At 39.4% G+C, this 17,290-nt stretch overlaps 1 pseudogene across 1 annotated transcript; it reads right to left on the bottom strand.

The window, feature by feature from the left end:
- Positions 1-991: 991 nt before the first annotated feature.
- Positions 992-1,288, bottom strand: LOC308260807 (large ribosomal subunit protein P1-like; annotated as a pseudogene). Its single transcript has one exon. The product of its transcript is annotated as a large ribosomal subunit protein P1-like (transcript).
- Between the last annotated feature and the right edge of the window lie 16,002 nt (positions 1,289-17,290).

Genomic DNA, 17,290 nt, shown 5'->3' with positions numbered 1-17,290 from the left:
CAGACGGATAATGTAATTGAGGTCATATTTTTTGGCTTGCTTACTTGCTTGCTTTGCTAGGGATTGAACCCAGGACCTTCCATTCCACCAACGATCTACATCCTACAGGGAGAGAGGGAGAGAGAGAGAGAGAGGGAGAGAGAGAGAGAGAGAGAGAGGGAGAGGGAGAGGGAGAGGGAGAGGGAGAGGGAGAGAGAGAGACACAGAGAGAGACAGAGACAGAGAGAGAGAGAGACAGAGAGAGACAGAGAGAGACAGAGAGAGAGACAGAGAGAGAGACAGAGACAGACACACCCCGTGTGTGCAAGTGTGTGTACAGGAATTGAGCTTAGCGGGTGCTCTACCACTGGCGTATACGCTCAGTTCTTTTTATCTTATTCATTTATTTTATGAATTTATTTTGGTACAAGGTTATTTTACCTCTGAGATATAACTCCAGCCATTTTCTTTTATTTATTTATTTATTTATTTATTTATTTTTTATTTTTGGTGGTACTGGAGTTTCTGGAAACCCTTCTACCTCCGGGTTACACTCTGAGACCTATTTTATACTTTTTTTTTTAATTTGGAAACAGGGTCTCTTAAGCCACCGTGCGCGATCCTCCTGTCTTCCCTCCCAAGCGAATCCCAAGGGGATTACAACCGTGCGCCACGCCCGGCGCAAAAATTTTACTTTTTAAACAGGGTCTCAAGATGAGTGTGGTGGCACACGCTTGCAATCCCAGTACTTTGAGAGGCTGTGACAGGAGGATCATGGTTCGCAGCCAGCCTCAGCTATTAGTGTGGTCCTCTGCAACTCAGTAAGACCGGTTCAAAAAAAGAATAAAAAATAGGGCTGGGGGTATAGCTCTGAGGTAGAATGCCTCTAGGGTTCATCCCCAGTATGGCAAAAAAAAAAAACTTCCCATTGAATATTAATTTTTTAACAGCGCATATTCCCAAACTATCTGCAAAATCCAGCTTTTTATTGAGCACGTTACAAGAGTTTTAGTCAGAGACCAAAGCCCATGTCATCATCAGACTCCTCAGATTCTTCTTTCTTTGCTTCCACTTTCTTCTCCTCAGCTGGAGCAGCAGTAGACGGGGCAGGACCTCCTGCCGGGGCAGCACCAGCTGCAGGAGCAGATGTTGATGTTGGCCAGAGCCTTTGCAAACAAGCCTGGCCAAAAAGGTTCAACATTAAACCAGCTGCTTTAATGAGGGCATTGATTTTATCCTCTGTGGTCACCTCGTCACGATGCAGGATGAGGGTGGAGCAGATGCAGGCTAGTTTGGAGATGAAGGCCATGGATGAAGTGAGGGCCTCACCCCAACTCAGCCTCGGCTTCCTCAGAAGAACCGAGCACCTTGGTGGCAGCGGAGGAAAGCTCCTCCTCCTCTACCTTTAATTCATACTCCAATGCTCTCTTCCTGTGATGTCTGCAAGAAAGCTTAAGGATTTTCTCTGCCTCTAACAGTCACCTTCATGCTTAACCCATTAAATCCCAAGGGATTTTGCTTTGATTTGTTTGTGGTACTGGGGATTAAACGTTTTATTTTTTGTTTAGAAACAGGGTCTCCCTATGTTACTAAGTCTTACTATGTTGCTGAGGCTGTCCTCAAACCTGCAATCTTCCTGTCTCAGCCTCCTAAATACTGGGATTACAGACATGCATCAACATGCCCAGCAAATTCTAAATTCTGAACTTGGCAAATATTTCGGCAAATTTACACAAGTAAAAATAGACTGGAAAGCATAATCCAGAGTTATATTATTTTGGTTAACATTTATATGATAATTACGTTAATATATACTACATGGAATATGTAATGTGGGTTAAAGTTTTCAATGATCACCTACTGCAGTTAAGGTAAAGGTCATATCTGAGCATGGCCTAGGATATATTTTGTATTCTTGTCTTGACCATTTCTATTAACTCCTTAACCAGCTCCATCCTCCAGAACTTCTACTACACATTGTTCTTTCAAGGAGAAACTCTTTTCCCTTTTTTTAAGCCTAACCTTTTTTGAAGTCACTCCAATTTATTTCATTTTCAGTGAACCACCTCCTCTGGAATACTTTTCTTGGGCCACTCCCAACATTAGTAAATTGACCCTATGTGTACCCCAGCTTAACCTATTCTAGTTCTTATTTATACGTTGAGATGCCCTATTTACTTGTCTATTCTCTGCCAAACCATATATTCTGTCCATAGAGAAACTGCCATGTTCATTACCAAGACTAGTGACAAAAGGCTAAAATATATCTTTATTAAAGGCATTATTAGTAGTGAAGACCTATTATAAATTATACATGTTAACTCCCATAAATAAGGTTATTACACAAATGTGCCCAGTGCCTACTCAGCATAGTGGCACTCAAACTTAGTAACTAGTATCAAAACATTATCATTATTATTATTATTATTATTATTATTATTATATTATTATTATTATTATTTTACTTTGGAGGGCCAAGTTAACTCTATATTAATTCTACAAAGAATGAGAAGTTATAAAGACATTTTAAGTTGTAGAAAACATAAGAATGAGGAAACTGACACATAATAAAAACTGAATTTAGCCAGGCATGGTGGCACACGCTTGTAATCCCAGCATTCCGGAGGCTGAGCAGGAGGATCACCGTTTGCAGACAGCCTCAGCTACTTAGTGAGGCCCTCTGCAACTTACTGAGACCTTGTTTCAAAATAAAAAGAATAAAAAATAGGGCAGGGGATGTGAATTGGAGGTCAAATGCCCCTGGGTTCCATCCCCAAAGCCGCAAAATCAAAAAAGCAAAACAAAACAAAACAAACTGAATTTGACTGAAAAGTAAACTGAAAGGATGAAATTAAGATATGAGACCAATTTAGAGGTTACTGTATTAATGCCAATGTGGAACTATGAGAACATGTAATAGTAAAGGTGGTAGCTGGGAAGGAAAGGCATAACATTAATAAAGATTTGCTGAGCATGGTGCACACGCTTGTAATCCCAGCATTTGAGAGGCTGAGACCGGAGGATCATGGGTCGCAGACAGCCTCAGCTACTTAGCGAGGTCCTTTGCAACTTAGTGAGGCCCTGTTTCAAAATAAAAAAGACTTACAGCCAGGAATGGTGGTGCATGCTTGTAATCACAGCATTCGGGAGGCCGACACAGGAGGATCGCAGGTTCGTGGCCAGCCTCAGCTACTTAGTGAGGCCCTCCACAACTAAGTGAGACCCTGTTTCAAAACAAAGAAGAAAAAATAGGGCAGGGGTGTAGCTTGGAGGTAGAATGCCCCAGGTTCCATCCCTAGACCCCCCCCAAAAAAGCTTAAAATAAAATAGAACTGGGGGTATAGCTTGGAGGCAGAATGCCCCTAGGTTCAATCCCTAGCACCACAAAGAAAGAGAAAGGAAGAAAGGAAGAAAGGAAGAAAGAGAAAATGCCCAATCCCTCTCCTAAAAGAGCTTACATTATCTACAGATCCCTACAGATGTCTTTCCTCTTAAAACTCATACTATTAATTGGTGATATCTCTAGAAAAGTGCTGTCCAAAAAAAAAAAAGATCCAGCTGGATGTGATGGCCCATGCCTGGGTTCAATCCCTAGTACCACAAAGGAGGAGAAAGAAGGAGGAGGAAGGAAGAGGATGGAGGAGAAGGAGGAGGAAGGAGGAGGAAGGAGGAGGAGGAGGAGGAGAAAGAGGAGGAGGGAAAAAAATGCTCAATCCCTCTCCTAAGACTTTACACTACTAACTTCTACAGACCCCTACAGTTGTCTTTCCTCTTAAAACTAATACTATTTATTGGTGATATATCTAGAAAAGTGCTGTCCAAAAAAAAAAAAAAAAAAAAGATCTTTCACCAAATAAAAGAAAAGACTCTAGCTGTCTAGATGGGTATGATGGCCCATGCCTGTAATCCCAATACTTGGGACGCTGAGACAGATCACAAATTCACAGCCTCAGTAACTTAGACCTGTTTCCAAATAAAAAATAAAATTGGGTGAAGTATAACCTGGAGACAGAATGCCTCTGGGTTCCAGCCTCAGAACCAAAAAATAAAATTATTCTTAACCAAAATTTAACAGTTCCACAGATAGTTTATTTTTCATTTTTCTTTCCTTTTTTTTTCTTTTTTTTCTCCCCAGTACTGGGGATTGAACCCAGGAGGATTCTACCTCCAAGCTACAACCCTAGCCCTAACTTTTATCCTTTATTTTCAAAGAGGGTCTAAGTTGTGGAGGCCTCCACGCCTGGCTAACAGTTTCAAAGGATGTTCTAATATGGAATATGAAAACATAAAAATGAACACTGCCTCCTTTGGTAAACTGAAATTCATTTGTCTTAACTTCCACTTCTAGTGGATCTTTTTACCCAGGCATGAACATCATGCACTGGTTATTTGGAAAGTATTAGTTCACTGAATTACACAGTCCTTCCCAATGTTGAGGCATTTCATTATACATCTTCAGCAAAGTCAAATAGCAAGGTGCAGTAGCACACATCTGCAATCCCAGTACTTGGGTAGCTGAGACAAGTAGGTCACAGGTTGGAGGCCAGCATCAACAACATAAAGAGACCTTGTTTCCAAATGAAAAATAAAAAGGGCTGGGAATATCGTTTGGTAATAGAATGCTCCCGGGTTCAACCCCTAGTACCAAAAACAAAATTTAAAAGTCCAATGTTAGCCAGCTTTGGTGGCGCACACTTGTAATCCCAGTACTTGGAAGGCTGAGACACAAGGATCACAGGTTTGCAGCCAGCCTCAGCAACTTGTGAGGCCCTAGGCAACTTAGTGAGACCGTTTCAAAATAATGAATAAAAAATTGGGCTGGGGGTGTAGCTTGGAGGTAGAATACCTTGGGTTCAATTCCCAGTATCTCTCACACACACACTCACACACACACACACACACACACACACCCCAAATGTTAAGACACTGTGTACACTCACAATAACATACAAATTTTCTAAAAATTCTATTTTCAGCCAGGTGTGATGGTACGTGATTGTAATCCCAGTACCTGGGAGGCTGAGAAAGGAGGACCACGGGTTCATGACCGGCCTCAGCTACCTATGAGGTCCTCCACAACTTAGTGAGCTGTTTCAAAATAAAGAATAAAAAATATAGCTGGGGTGTAGCTTGAAGGTAGAATACCTCTCAGTTCAAACTCCAGTACCACAAAAAAAGAAAAAGAAAAAATTCTATTTTCACTAGAAAGCTTAAGTTATATATCATTAGCAATAAGTATTGTCAGTTGCTTTTGCAATGACAGCCTTGCTTTTATTTTGAGAAAATATATGCTAAACACCTAGGTCTGTATAATCATACTTTGCAACCAATTATTTTAAATAAAAATGGAACTTTATTTAAAGTGCTGCTAGTTTGGCCGGCAACTAAAATAACTACACAAGTCTTTTCCCTGAGATTCCATCAGATTTGGTATTCAATGCTTTACAGCTACTTTTCATTTCATCATACAAAATATATTTTTTAATTTACTCAAGGATTGAAATATAACAATATTAATGTTTTATTGCCTCATTAAGGACATTAAATGTAACTAGTGAGTCAGGTGTGGCGGTGCACGCTTATAATCCCAGTACTTGGGAGGCTGAGACAAGAGGATTGCAGGTTCACTGCCAGCTTCTGCAACTTAAACTTTCCACAACTTAGTGAGACCTTGCTTCAAACTAAAAGAAATTAAATAGGGCTGGGGTATAGCTCAGAGGTAGAATGCCCCTGGGTCAATCCCCAGTATAAATAAATAAATAAGCATGCATATATTATAATCTATTCAACCCAATAGCCCTGTACCTCACACAGAGAAGGCACCCAAACATAAATATAAATAAATGACATAATTTGGCAAAAATTTTTTTTAAATCACAAAAATTTCCAAATATCCACTAAAAGCCATGTTCTGAGATAGGTACTACTATATTCCCTTCCTGGGTAACTTACTGAAGCATATAAACCAAAATGATTGTGTGTGTGTGTGTGTGTGTGTGTGTGTGTGTGTGTGTGTGTGTAGAACCAGGGGTATTCTGCCTCCGAGTGATACACCCCAGCCACATTTTATTCTTAATTTCAAAACAGGGTCTAAATTGCAGAGGGCCTAAGAAGCTGAGGCTGGCAACGAACCTACAACCCTCCTGTCTCAGACTCTCAAGTACTGGGATTACAAAGTCACACCACCACCCAGACACCAGAATGATAATTTAAAAACATGTGGAAAAAATATTTACCCATAAATACATACAACTGCTATATATCAACTCAAGAAAAAAGTATAAATGCCTTAATAGAAAAAAATAAATATCCTTTAGAGAAAATACTTCAAAAATTTTTAAACAAAAATGATTGACTATTTACTCTGAAATCTTTCCAATCCTTAAAATTATACCTGCATGACTTATTTTTAAGAAAAAAAAAATTAAAATACACCATAAAGCACAAGATAGCATATTAAATTCTATTTTAAGTACTGTGCCACTGAACTAAAAACAGGCTTGCTCACATTCAGAAGCCCAAATACAAAACTGCTTTGGCTGTATACTGCCAGAATACCATAAAGAGCCCTCATTCTGTTTCTCAAGCCAAACCACTTTTACCTATTCAGTTTTTCATAATTTTTGTGTGTGTGTGTGGTACTAGGAATGGATCATGAAACCCAGGGGTATTCTACCTTTGAGCTACACCATCAGCCCTATTTTTTATTCTTTATTTTGAAACCAGGTCTCACTGAATTGCAAAGGCCTCACTAAGTAGCTGAGGCCATCCGTGAACCATGATCCTTTGGTCTCAGCCTCCCAAATGCTGGGATTACAAGCGTGCGCCACCACAGCCAGCTCATAGCTATTTTTAAGTCAATCTCCAACATTAAACCTATATAGGTTACATTAAATATGGTAGGGCTGGAGGTTATGTTATAGTTCAGTGGTAAAGCAGGTGCTCAGTACATATGAAGCCCTGGGTTTGATCCCCAGCACCCACCCCTCAAAATAATTTTTTATGTTTTAAATCAATATATAGAAAAAACATTAAAATAAGTTAGGAGGCTAGGGATGTAGTTCAATCATTATAGGAAGCAGCCAGGAACAGATATAGTCTCAAGGCCACACCCATAGAGACCTACCTCCTCCACCCACAGTTACCACCTAGTAAATCTGTTCAAAGTGCTAATCCAAAAAATGGATTTACCCGAGGATGAGATTAGAGCTGGATTCAATTATTTCACCTCTGAAGATTTCTGCATAGCCAACACATGAGCTTTTATGGAGGAACATTGTGTGTGTGTGTGTGTGTGTGTGTGTGCGTGTGCGCGCGCACTTATGCGCCAACTGAACCCAGAAACATCCTACCTCCTAAAACCTACACCCTCAGCCCTTTTTTATATTTTTATTTTGAAACGGGTTCTCTCTAGGTTGCTGAGAGTCTTGCTAAATTTCTGTGACTTGTCTTAAACACAATCCTCCCGGTCTCAGCATCCCAAATACTGAGATTATAGGCATGTGCTACCACCCAGCTTTACAGAGAATATTCTATATGCAAGCCATAACAATTTCTCAGTATTAAGAAGTATGGAGCCAGAGGGTGGTGGCACATGCTTTTTATCCCAGCATTTGAGAGGCTGATATAGGAAAATCACAGTTCATGGACAGCCTCAACTACTTAGTGAGGCTCTTTGCAACTCAGTGAGACCCTGTTTCAAAATAAAGAATAAAAAATCGGGCTGGGGGTATAGCTCAGAGGTTAGAATGCCCCTGGATTCCATCCCCAGTAACGCAAAAAAAAAAAAAAAAAAATAGAGTCCCTTCTATATGCCCAGTTTCAGTCTGATCTAGACAAGTACACAAATAAGTTTTAAGTGTTAGAGAGACATATGTATTTAATTGTCCATGCAGAGAAATAATAGAAGGCCAAACACAAAAGGCCAAATATTTCATGATTTCATTTACATGAAATATCCAAAACAGACATGTCTACAGAGTCAAAATACAGATTGGCAGCTGCCTAGGGCTGGGGGTGAAGTAAGATAGGAGGATGAGAGTGACAGTTGAAAGATGCAGTTACTTTTTTTTGCATGTTTGTGTGTGCGGTACTAGGGATTGAACCCAGGGGCATTCTACCTCTGAGCTACATCCCAGCCCTCTTTTTTTTCATTTTTGAAACAGGGCCTCACTAGGTTGACATGTCTCACTACTTGCTGAAACTGGCCTCAAACCTAGGGTCCTCCTTTCTCAGCCTCCCAAGCACTAGGATTACAGGCATGCAAAAACACACCCAGCTCAAGAGAAATTCCAATACTATCAAAATGGTTGTACTACTTCATGAATATACCAAAAATCATTTCATCATACAGTTTAAATGGGTAAACTATATAGTATGTGAATTATATCTCAATGAAGTTGCTGTGCTTCCCCCATTTATCTAAAAAGGCATAGATAGGTACATACCAATGTGGTCCCCTCTCAGGGGAAGGACGATACAAAACTTTTAATTTTATTATGTAGAAATGTAAAAGATAAATCTAAAACAAACTTCATAAGTCCTTCATCAATTACCCTGGATTTAATGTTAATCTAATCTAAAAAGCAGAATAAAACAAAAGTAAAGATAACCATCTGTAATCCAAGCACTTGCGAGTCTGAGACAGGAGGATTGCAGGTTCGAAGCCAGCCTCCGCAACTTTGCAAAACCCTGTTTCCAAATAAAAAAATAGGGCTAGGGATGTAACTCAAAGACAGAATGTCCCTGGGTTCAATTTCCAGCAAAATACAACACACACACACACACACACACACACACACACACACACACGAAGAGTAAAGATATAACCTGAAAAACACAACTTAAACTTTCATATATAAATGTAAGCATCAGCCCAGTTCCTGAAGAAAAAAAAATCTTGAATATAATGTGTTCATTTGACAAATAGATATTAAGCACCTACTGTGTCTAGAGCATAGGGATGAAAAAGAATGAACTGGTATAAAACCAGAACACCAGCCAACAAAAAGAAGCAAGCTAGCAGCTCTGGCTCCAAGTGAAGGACTTTTCCTGTAGAGCTGAGGAAACAAAAGGCACAAAGTGGACTGGGGTCAGAATAGCAAACCCTGAATACCAGACTGAGAGCTGAGACTTTATCCTGTTTTTGATAAAAAGCCATTCTAAGATTTTATAGACAGGAGTGACAGGATGAAAGAAGTGCTTTGGTGAAATTAACCTAGCAACTAAAGGGGAGAAATTGAAAGCAGAGATAACAGAAAAAGTAAGGAAATGATGAAGTTTTCAAAACCAGGAACATTTGCAAACAGTACTGTGAGATTTATTAGTATTTCAATTACTAATTCATGTTCAAAAGGTTTGTTTGCTTGATCTAAAGAAGAGTAGGAAAAGAGACAAATTCTTGATTTTGAGAATTTTAGAAGTCTGTAGCAAAGAATAAAGAAGGCTTACCAGAAAATTCACTGGAGAAGGTTTTGGGCAAATTATTTTTTTTTTTTTTTTTTGTGCTACCACTGAAACTGAGAGTAGAAGGAATCAACAGGAATGGGAATTCTACAATATTTAACATAGAAGAAGTACAGTCAAGCCAGGCGCGGTGGCACACACTTGTAATCCCAGCACTTGGGAGGCTGAGACAGGAGGATCACAAAGGTTCGAAGCCAGCCTTGCTGGCTTAAGAAACCCTGTTTCCAAATTAAGAAAAATATAAAAAAAAATAGGTCTGAGAGTATAGCCCGGAGGTAGAAGGGTTTCCAGGAACCCCAGTACCACCAAAAAAAAAAAAAAAAAGTGAAATTACTATTACTACAGATGCTCAACTTACAATGAAGTTATGCCCTGAAAAGCCAACATAAGATAAAAATATCTTAAATCAAAAATGCATTTGAGGGGAGTGGTGAGTTGGCCTGGGCCACCCTCCCCCCTCATGCCATTTTGGCATGGGGCTGTAACTATTTTCTGTATTTCTAACTTTTTAATAAACTTCTTTAAATCTTCAAAAAAAAATGCATTTGAGCGGGACGTGGTGGCCCACACTTGTAATCCCCACGCTTGGGAGGCTGAGACAGGAGGATCTCACAGGTTGGAAGCCAGCCTCAGCTACTTAGTGAAGCTCTCAGCAACTTAGTGAGACCCTGTTTCCAAATAAAATATAAAATGGGTCTGGTAGTATAGCCCGAAGGTAAAAAGCCCCTGGGTTCCACCCCCAGTACCACCACTACCCAAAAAAATAATGCATTTGAAAGCCAGGTGTGGTGGTGCATGGTTATAATTCCAGTACTTGGGAGGCTGAGGCAGGAGAATCAAAGGTTCTTGGCTAGCCTTAGCTACTTAGTGAGGTTCTCTGCAATTTAGTGAGACTCTGTTTCAAAATAAAGAATAGAGCCAGGCATGGTGGCACAGGTTTGTAATTCCAGTACTTGGGAGGCTGAGACAGGAGGATTGCAGGAGGATTTGCAGCCTCAGGTACTACTTAGTGATGCCCTTTGCAACTCAAAGAGACTGTTTCAAAATAAAGAATAAAAAGTAGGGTTAGGGGTATAGCTCAGAGGTTGAATGTCCCTGGGGTTCCATTCCCAGTACCACAAAAAATAAAATAAAATTAAGGCTGGGGTGTAGGTCAGTTGTAGAATGCTCCTGAATTCAATCCCTAACACACACACACATACACCCATTTAGCTCAGAGGTAAAATGCCTCAGGGTTCAACCTACAGTACCAGGGTGGGGGCGGGGCTTTAGGGAGAATATATCATGGAGGTAAAATGCCCCTGGGTTCAATCCATAGTATCCCCTAAAATGCATTTAATATACCTAACCTACTAAACATAGGATGGCAACACAGTACACTACTGGATATATAACCCTTCCTATAGAGGAATTGGTGGCTGACTAGGAGCTGTGGTTCAATGACTCATGAATATAGTACCATACTGCTATCCACAAAAAGGTCAAAATTCAAAATATGAAGTATGGTTTCTACTGATTATATTATCACTTTCTCACCCCCTTAAGGCTAAAAAATTGCCTATCAGAAGTCATCTTTATTTCTAAAGTTGATGGTAAAGAACTAAGTACTTTAAAATTTCTCTATTGCTTTTTTTTTTTTTTTTTGGTGGTACTAGGGGTGGAACCCAGAGGCTTTCTACTTCCGGGCTATACTCCCAGACCCATTTTATATTTTATTTGGAAACAGGGTCTCACTAAGTTGCTGAGAACCTCACTAAGTAGCTGAGGCTGGCTTTGAACCTGCGTGATCCTCCTGTCTCAACCTCCCAAGCACGGGGATTACAAGTGTGCATGACCATGCCTGGCTTTCTATTGCCTATTTTTTAAAAAGCTCCTAATGATAAAAATCTGTTGAGTAAATGCATATTTAGGTGAAGACCAAATTCTAACAAGTCAAATTTAGAGTATGATCGATTTCACACCCTTAATTTCATCAACTGTTCCTTCCACAATACAGTACTTTTCAAGCATTGTACAAACAGTATTCTCTACTTAATTCACATATGTATTAATTGGCTTAACTCAAAAAGGTTCTTCCTTAAAATAGAAAAATGTTTTCACTGCCTATAACATTTCCTCAAAACAATGTTACCTATCAATCTAATACCATGGCAACACTGCTTTGAAATTATAAAATGAGTAGACAAATTATCATTTCTATTTTCTCTATATTAATGTGCAGTAGTTTTAAATGCCACTTCGAAACTGATAAACATTTAGCCAGATGTGGTAGTACACACACCTATAATCCCAGTACTTGGGAGACTGAGACAGAAGGATCACAGATTCCAGGATAGCCCCAGCAATTTAGCAAGATCCTTAGCTACTAAACCAGATCATTTCAAAATAAACAATAAAACAGGTCTGGGGGTATAGCCCAGAGGTAGAATGCCCCTGGGTTCAATCCCAAGTACCAAAAGCAAAACAAAAATACTGATAAACATCTAAATAAGGCACAAAACCTGTATTTTATTATGATATAACTTCCAAACCAAACATACTTGCAATTATATATGCTATTTCATATTTTATCAAGTGTTCTGATTCAGAAGCAATGTTTGTTTACATTTTGTAAACTCTTATCACTGCTATTATTTAGAAATCTTATCTGACAGCCAGGCATAGTGGCACACACTTGTATTCCCAGTACTTAGGAGGCTGAGACAGAAGGAATGCAGGTTCGAGGCCAGCCTCAGCTACTTAGTGGGGCCATCTGCAACTTAGTGAGACCCTCTTTCAAATTAAAGATGAAAAAGTAGGTCTGGGGATGTAGCTGGGAGGTAGACTGTCCCCCGGCTGAATCCCCAATACCCTAAGGAAAAACAAAAAATGAAATCTTATCTGACATGTTATAGAAACAGAAACAGTAAAGGTAAAACTTTGAATAAACCAATACCTACTTAATACACTTAAATCAGAAAACCATTTACAGCCAGGCATGATGGCACACACTTGTAATCCTAGCATTTGGAGGCTGAGACAGGAGAATAGTGGTTTGTGGGCAGCCTCAGCTACTTAGTGAGGCCCTTTGCAACTCAGTGAGACCCTATTTCAAAATAAGGAATAAAAATTAGGGCTGAGGGTAGAGCTCGGAGGTACAATGTCCCTGGATCCCATCCCCAGTACCGGAAAAAAAAATTGCATTGCTCTCTAAAAGCACAAAAAAGATCTGTCATATCAATATATTTAGTTAAAACATTTGCAAAGTTTTGTACAAAGGTGTTTATCATGGCAATGTTCCAAATAGCAAAAGAGAGGGAAGTCTGAGGGGTAGCTCAGGGGCACAGCATGTGCTTTAGCATGTGCAAGGCACTCAATTTGTATTCCCCAGTACTCCTCTCCCCAAAAAATAGGGAGGAAAAAGAGAAATAATCTGTCTCATAATAGAGACTAGTTAAATATAATAAAACCTTTCAAATGACCATACAAACCTAAATTTACTAACCTGGAAAGATAGCCATGAAGTAACATCACAAACAAAAAATGCTATAACCTCTTCCTTTTTTCTTTTTGGTACTAAGGATTGAACCCAGGGGCATTCTACCTCCAACTAAACCTCCAGCCCCATTTAATGTTTTATTTGGATCTTACTAAGTTGCTGAGAGCTTTACTAATTGCTGAGGCTGGCTTCGAACCTGTGATCCACCTGTCTCAGCCTCCTAAATACTGGCATTACAGGCATGTGCCACCACACCCAGCTACTGTGATCTCTCTTGGAGATGAATACACATACACTCAAAGAGAGCATAACTGGATAGATACCCAAATGTTAACCATAAGATTTCTGAGAGCTAGCCGGGCGTGGTGGCGCACGCTTGTAATCCCAGCATTCGGGAGGCTAAGACCAGAGGATCGCGGTTCGCAGACAGCCTCAGCTACTTAGTGAGGCCCTCTGCAACTCAGTGAGACCCTTTTTCAAAATAAAGAATAAAAAAATTGGGCAGGGGGTGTAGCTCAGAGGTCAAATGCCTCTGGGTTCCATCCCCAGACCCACAAAAAAAAGAAAAAAAGACAATAAGGTTTCTGAGAGCTGAAATTAAAGGTGCTACTTACTTATTTTTCAGTATTATATAAAATGTTCCCAAGCAAAATGGCATTTGCAAGTTAACATGTATGATCCCAAGTAATAAACTCTAAACTTTTTGCAAGACAGCTTGCAAAAAGACTAAGGAAGATCCAAAATACCCTGGCATAGAACAAAAGAGAAAATATTAGCAACAAAATAACTAGAATTCTTTGCTAACTAGGCACTCTACAAGACTCCAGGGATGTTATGGCACCTTCAAGCAGACCTATAGTAAAGAATTTTGAAGTCACAGACTTAGGTTCAAATCTCTGCTACTTTCATTAGTATGATCTTAGGCTAGTCTCTTAACTTTCTAGGCTCACTTTATCTATAAAAGGGGTTATTACTAGCCCTTCCCACCTGAAAGAACTGTCAGAAAGATCAAATGACAGTAACTGAAAAGTACTACATAAGGTAGTATAATTCAAAGCCGGGTGTGGTGGCGCACACTTGTAATCCCAGAGCTTGGGAGGCTGAGATAGGAGGATCACACAGGTTCGAAGCCAGCCTCAACTACTTAGTGAGGCTCTCAGTAACTTAGTGAGACCCTGTTTCCAAATAAAATATAAAAAATAGGTCTGGGAGTAGAGCCCAGAGGTAAAAAGCCCTTGGGTTCCACCCCCAGTACCATAAAAAAAAAAAAAAAAAAAGTATAATTCAGACATTAAAAAAAGAAGAAAAACAGCTGGGTATGGCAGCCCATGCCTATCCAGTACTTGAGAGGCTGAGAGGACGGTCACAGGTTTGAGGACAGTCACAGGTTTGAGGACACCTTCAGCAAGTACTATTGAGACTCATCAACCCAAGGAGACTTTCAAAATAAAAAATAAAGCTGGGTGTGGTAGTGCATGCTTGTAATCCCAGTACTTGGGAGGCTGAGCCTGGAGGACCACAGGTTCAAAGGCAGCCTCAGCAACTTGGTGAGGCTCTCAGCAACTTAGTAAGAATCTGTTTCCCAGAGGACCACAAAAAATAAAATAGGGCTGGGGGTATAGCTCAGAGGTGCAATGCCCTTGGGTTCAATCTCAAGTGTGTGTGCGTGTGTCTGTCTGTCTGTCTGTCTGTCTGTCTGTCTCTCTCTCTCTCTCTCTCTCTCACACACACACACACACACACACACACACACACACACACACACACACACATTCTTAATGCCAGAGTCAAATACTTAAAAAAAACACTGCAATCAAGGTTTGCTGTGGTTTTATGTTTGTTCATTTGTTTGTTTTTTGTGGTACTAGAGACTGAACCAAGGGGCATTCTATCTCTGAGCTACACCCCCAGCCCGATTTTATTTATTTATTTTGGAAACAGGATCTCACTAAGTTGCTGAGGCAGGCCACAAACCTGCAATCCTCCTGTCTCAGCCTCCCAAGAACTGGGATTACAAGTGTGCGCCACCACACCCAGTTCCTGTTGTTTTTAAAGGCTACATCTCATAAAATAGTGTTTTTCTGAGACTTAAGCATTTCTTCCCAGTTCCCTCTATAACCATGAGCCTTTTCTTTTTTTCCCTATCCCTTGTTACCAGCAAGAAAGGGTACAAATTACACTGAACACAAAAACCTCAGCAAGGACCCTGGAGCAGCATGTTGATGGAGTTCACCAGGAAAAGCCCAAGGTTAATCAGCTGTGGACTCGGACACTAAGCACCACTGCAATCAACAGGGATTACAAGACACTCTTTGAAGAAAAGACAAAGCAATCATCCAGAAGAAAACCACAGAAGAAAAGAAGGCAGCATTTCAAAACAATTACATGAAATACTTAAAAACTAAAGTGTTTTACAAACTGTTTTTAAATACTGTTCACAAAATTAGTGACATAAAACAAAAGCCATCTAAATGTGGCACTTGACAAAAGCAAGTTATGGAGATTAAAATCAAATCCACGAATAAATTGTCTGATTTACTTGCCTCTATTTGAAATAAAAGCAGACAAATTACACCACAAAGATCAAAACTAAGTGGTTATTTCTTGAAAATAAAGAAGCAGAGTATGACAACAGAATTTGCTGACACTTATGAAGTAGCTAAACACTAAATATGGTTTCTCTTCCCATTTAATTTCATTATTTACTCTACTAAAATGATAATGAACTTCTTCCCTCTCGCTGTTCTTTCTGTGAGTTAAAATGGCAATATAACTTGGTGTGAGTTTTAATGCAAAAAACAGTTAAGAAAAAGTAAGAGGAGGCCAGGCGTGGTGGCGCAGGTTTAAAATCCCAGCATTCGTGAGGCGGAGACCGGAGGATTGCACTTGCGGACAGCCTCAGCTACTTAGTGAGACCCTGTTTCAAAAAACAAAAAAACTAAAAAATAAGATCAGGAGTGCAGCTCAGAGGTAGAATGCCCCTAGGTTCCATCCATCCCCAGTACCAAAGAAAGAAAGAAAGAAAGAAAGAAAGAAAGAAAGAAAGAAAGAAAGAAAGAAAGAAAGAAAGAAAGAAAGGCAAAAGAGGAACTACATGAAGCTGTCAGATTATTAACTACCAAAATCATCTGGTCATCACATCTTCCTGCTTCTAAGTTCCTAAAGATAATATAATGTTCACCCTCCAAATTCTCACAATTGTCATTTATGGGTATTCTCTTAATGAAAAATAAAATTTTCATACACAAACTTGTAAAGAGAATTCATTTTGACATGTATGATTCACAATCTAATTTTTATTGGCAATATCTTGAGTGCTGCAGCTTGCCCTATTCCTACAGGGGATACAGATCTGTTTTTCCCATCTGATCTTTGCAGATTCATTATAGATTTTAAAAGATTCACTAAAAGTGCCATGGGGAACATAATTATGAACACAATCCACAGCAAAAATTAAGTGTGGGCTATGAACTGGGATAAGGAAAAAGCTGGTTTATTTACTGAAAGTACTACATTCCCATTTAAATTTTAAAAAAAATAGCTTCTTTCTTAATTCTTAGTCTGATTTTTCCTACCTTATTACAATGTATGCTACTTACCTCCAGAACTCACAAATAAAAAAGGCCCTGAAGAAACTATTTCCAAAAGGAGAATCTTCCAAACTTTACTGCAGAAAAATTATATATGCATATTTTTAAATAACTATGGTAGGCGTTTCTAAGATCACCTCCCCCACTCCCAAAAAAAGAACAGCAAATCTAACCACAATGAAGCATTAACAAATTTTTAAGCACAGCTATCACCAGCTAAGTAATTTACCACATCATCTCAAAGTCTCAGGCACACACAATGACATACCAACATGTCAAAACAGTTATTATAATTTGAAAAATTATACAACAGAAACATAAAAGTGAAAAACAACTCCTCTGGAAAACCTCAAGTAGATTTTGGAGAGAGTAAAAAAAGAGACTAATTTTAGGAAAATAACATTTCCCCCAAATCTTTGGTGTTCATCTGATGCTGGCTCATTTTTGTAAAGAGAAACTTTACCTAACAAGACTCACACCAGGGACCTCATCTATCCCCAAAGGCACTTTCTTAAAATGCAAAAGAACAAAGAAAGAAATCTCCCAGCATGTGCTTTCCATACCAGTTCCTTTGGACAACATCAGGATTGACAATATAGCCCCCACTAGCTTTTGAGCTTTGCTCTATGGCCCATGTATAATACAACTGATTAGCTATCATTCCAAAGGATTCCTGACAAAATAAATATTAGAAGGCAACGATCACAGCATCATACTGACAGTGTTTTAAGAAACTACAGATGACACGTAATACAGTTGTGTACTTTTTTATTTCAAG

The sequence above is a fragment of the Muscardinus avellanarius genome (genome assembly GCF_963383645.1).
Source record: "Muscardinus avellanarius genome assembly, chromosome: 3".
NCBI classification, from domain to species: domain Eukaryota; kingdom Metazoa; phylum Chordata; class Mammalia; order Rodentia; family Gliridae; genus Muscardinus; species Muscardinus avellanarius.
The sequence above is the reverse complement of the archived record's forward strand: the minus strand, read 5'-3'. Positions and strand labels throughout refer to the sequence as shown.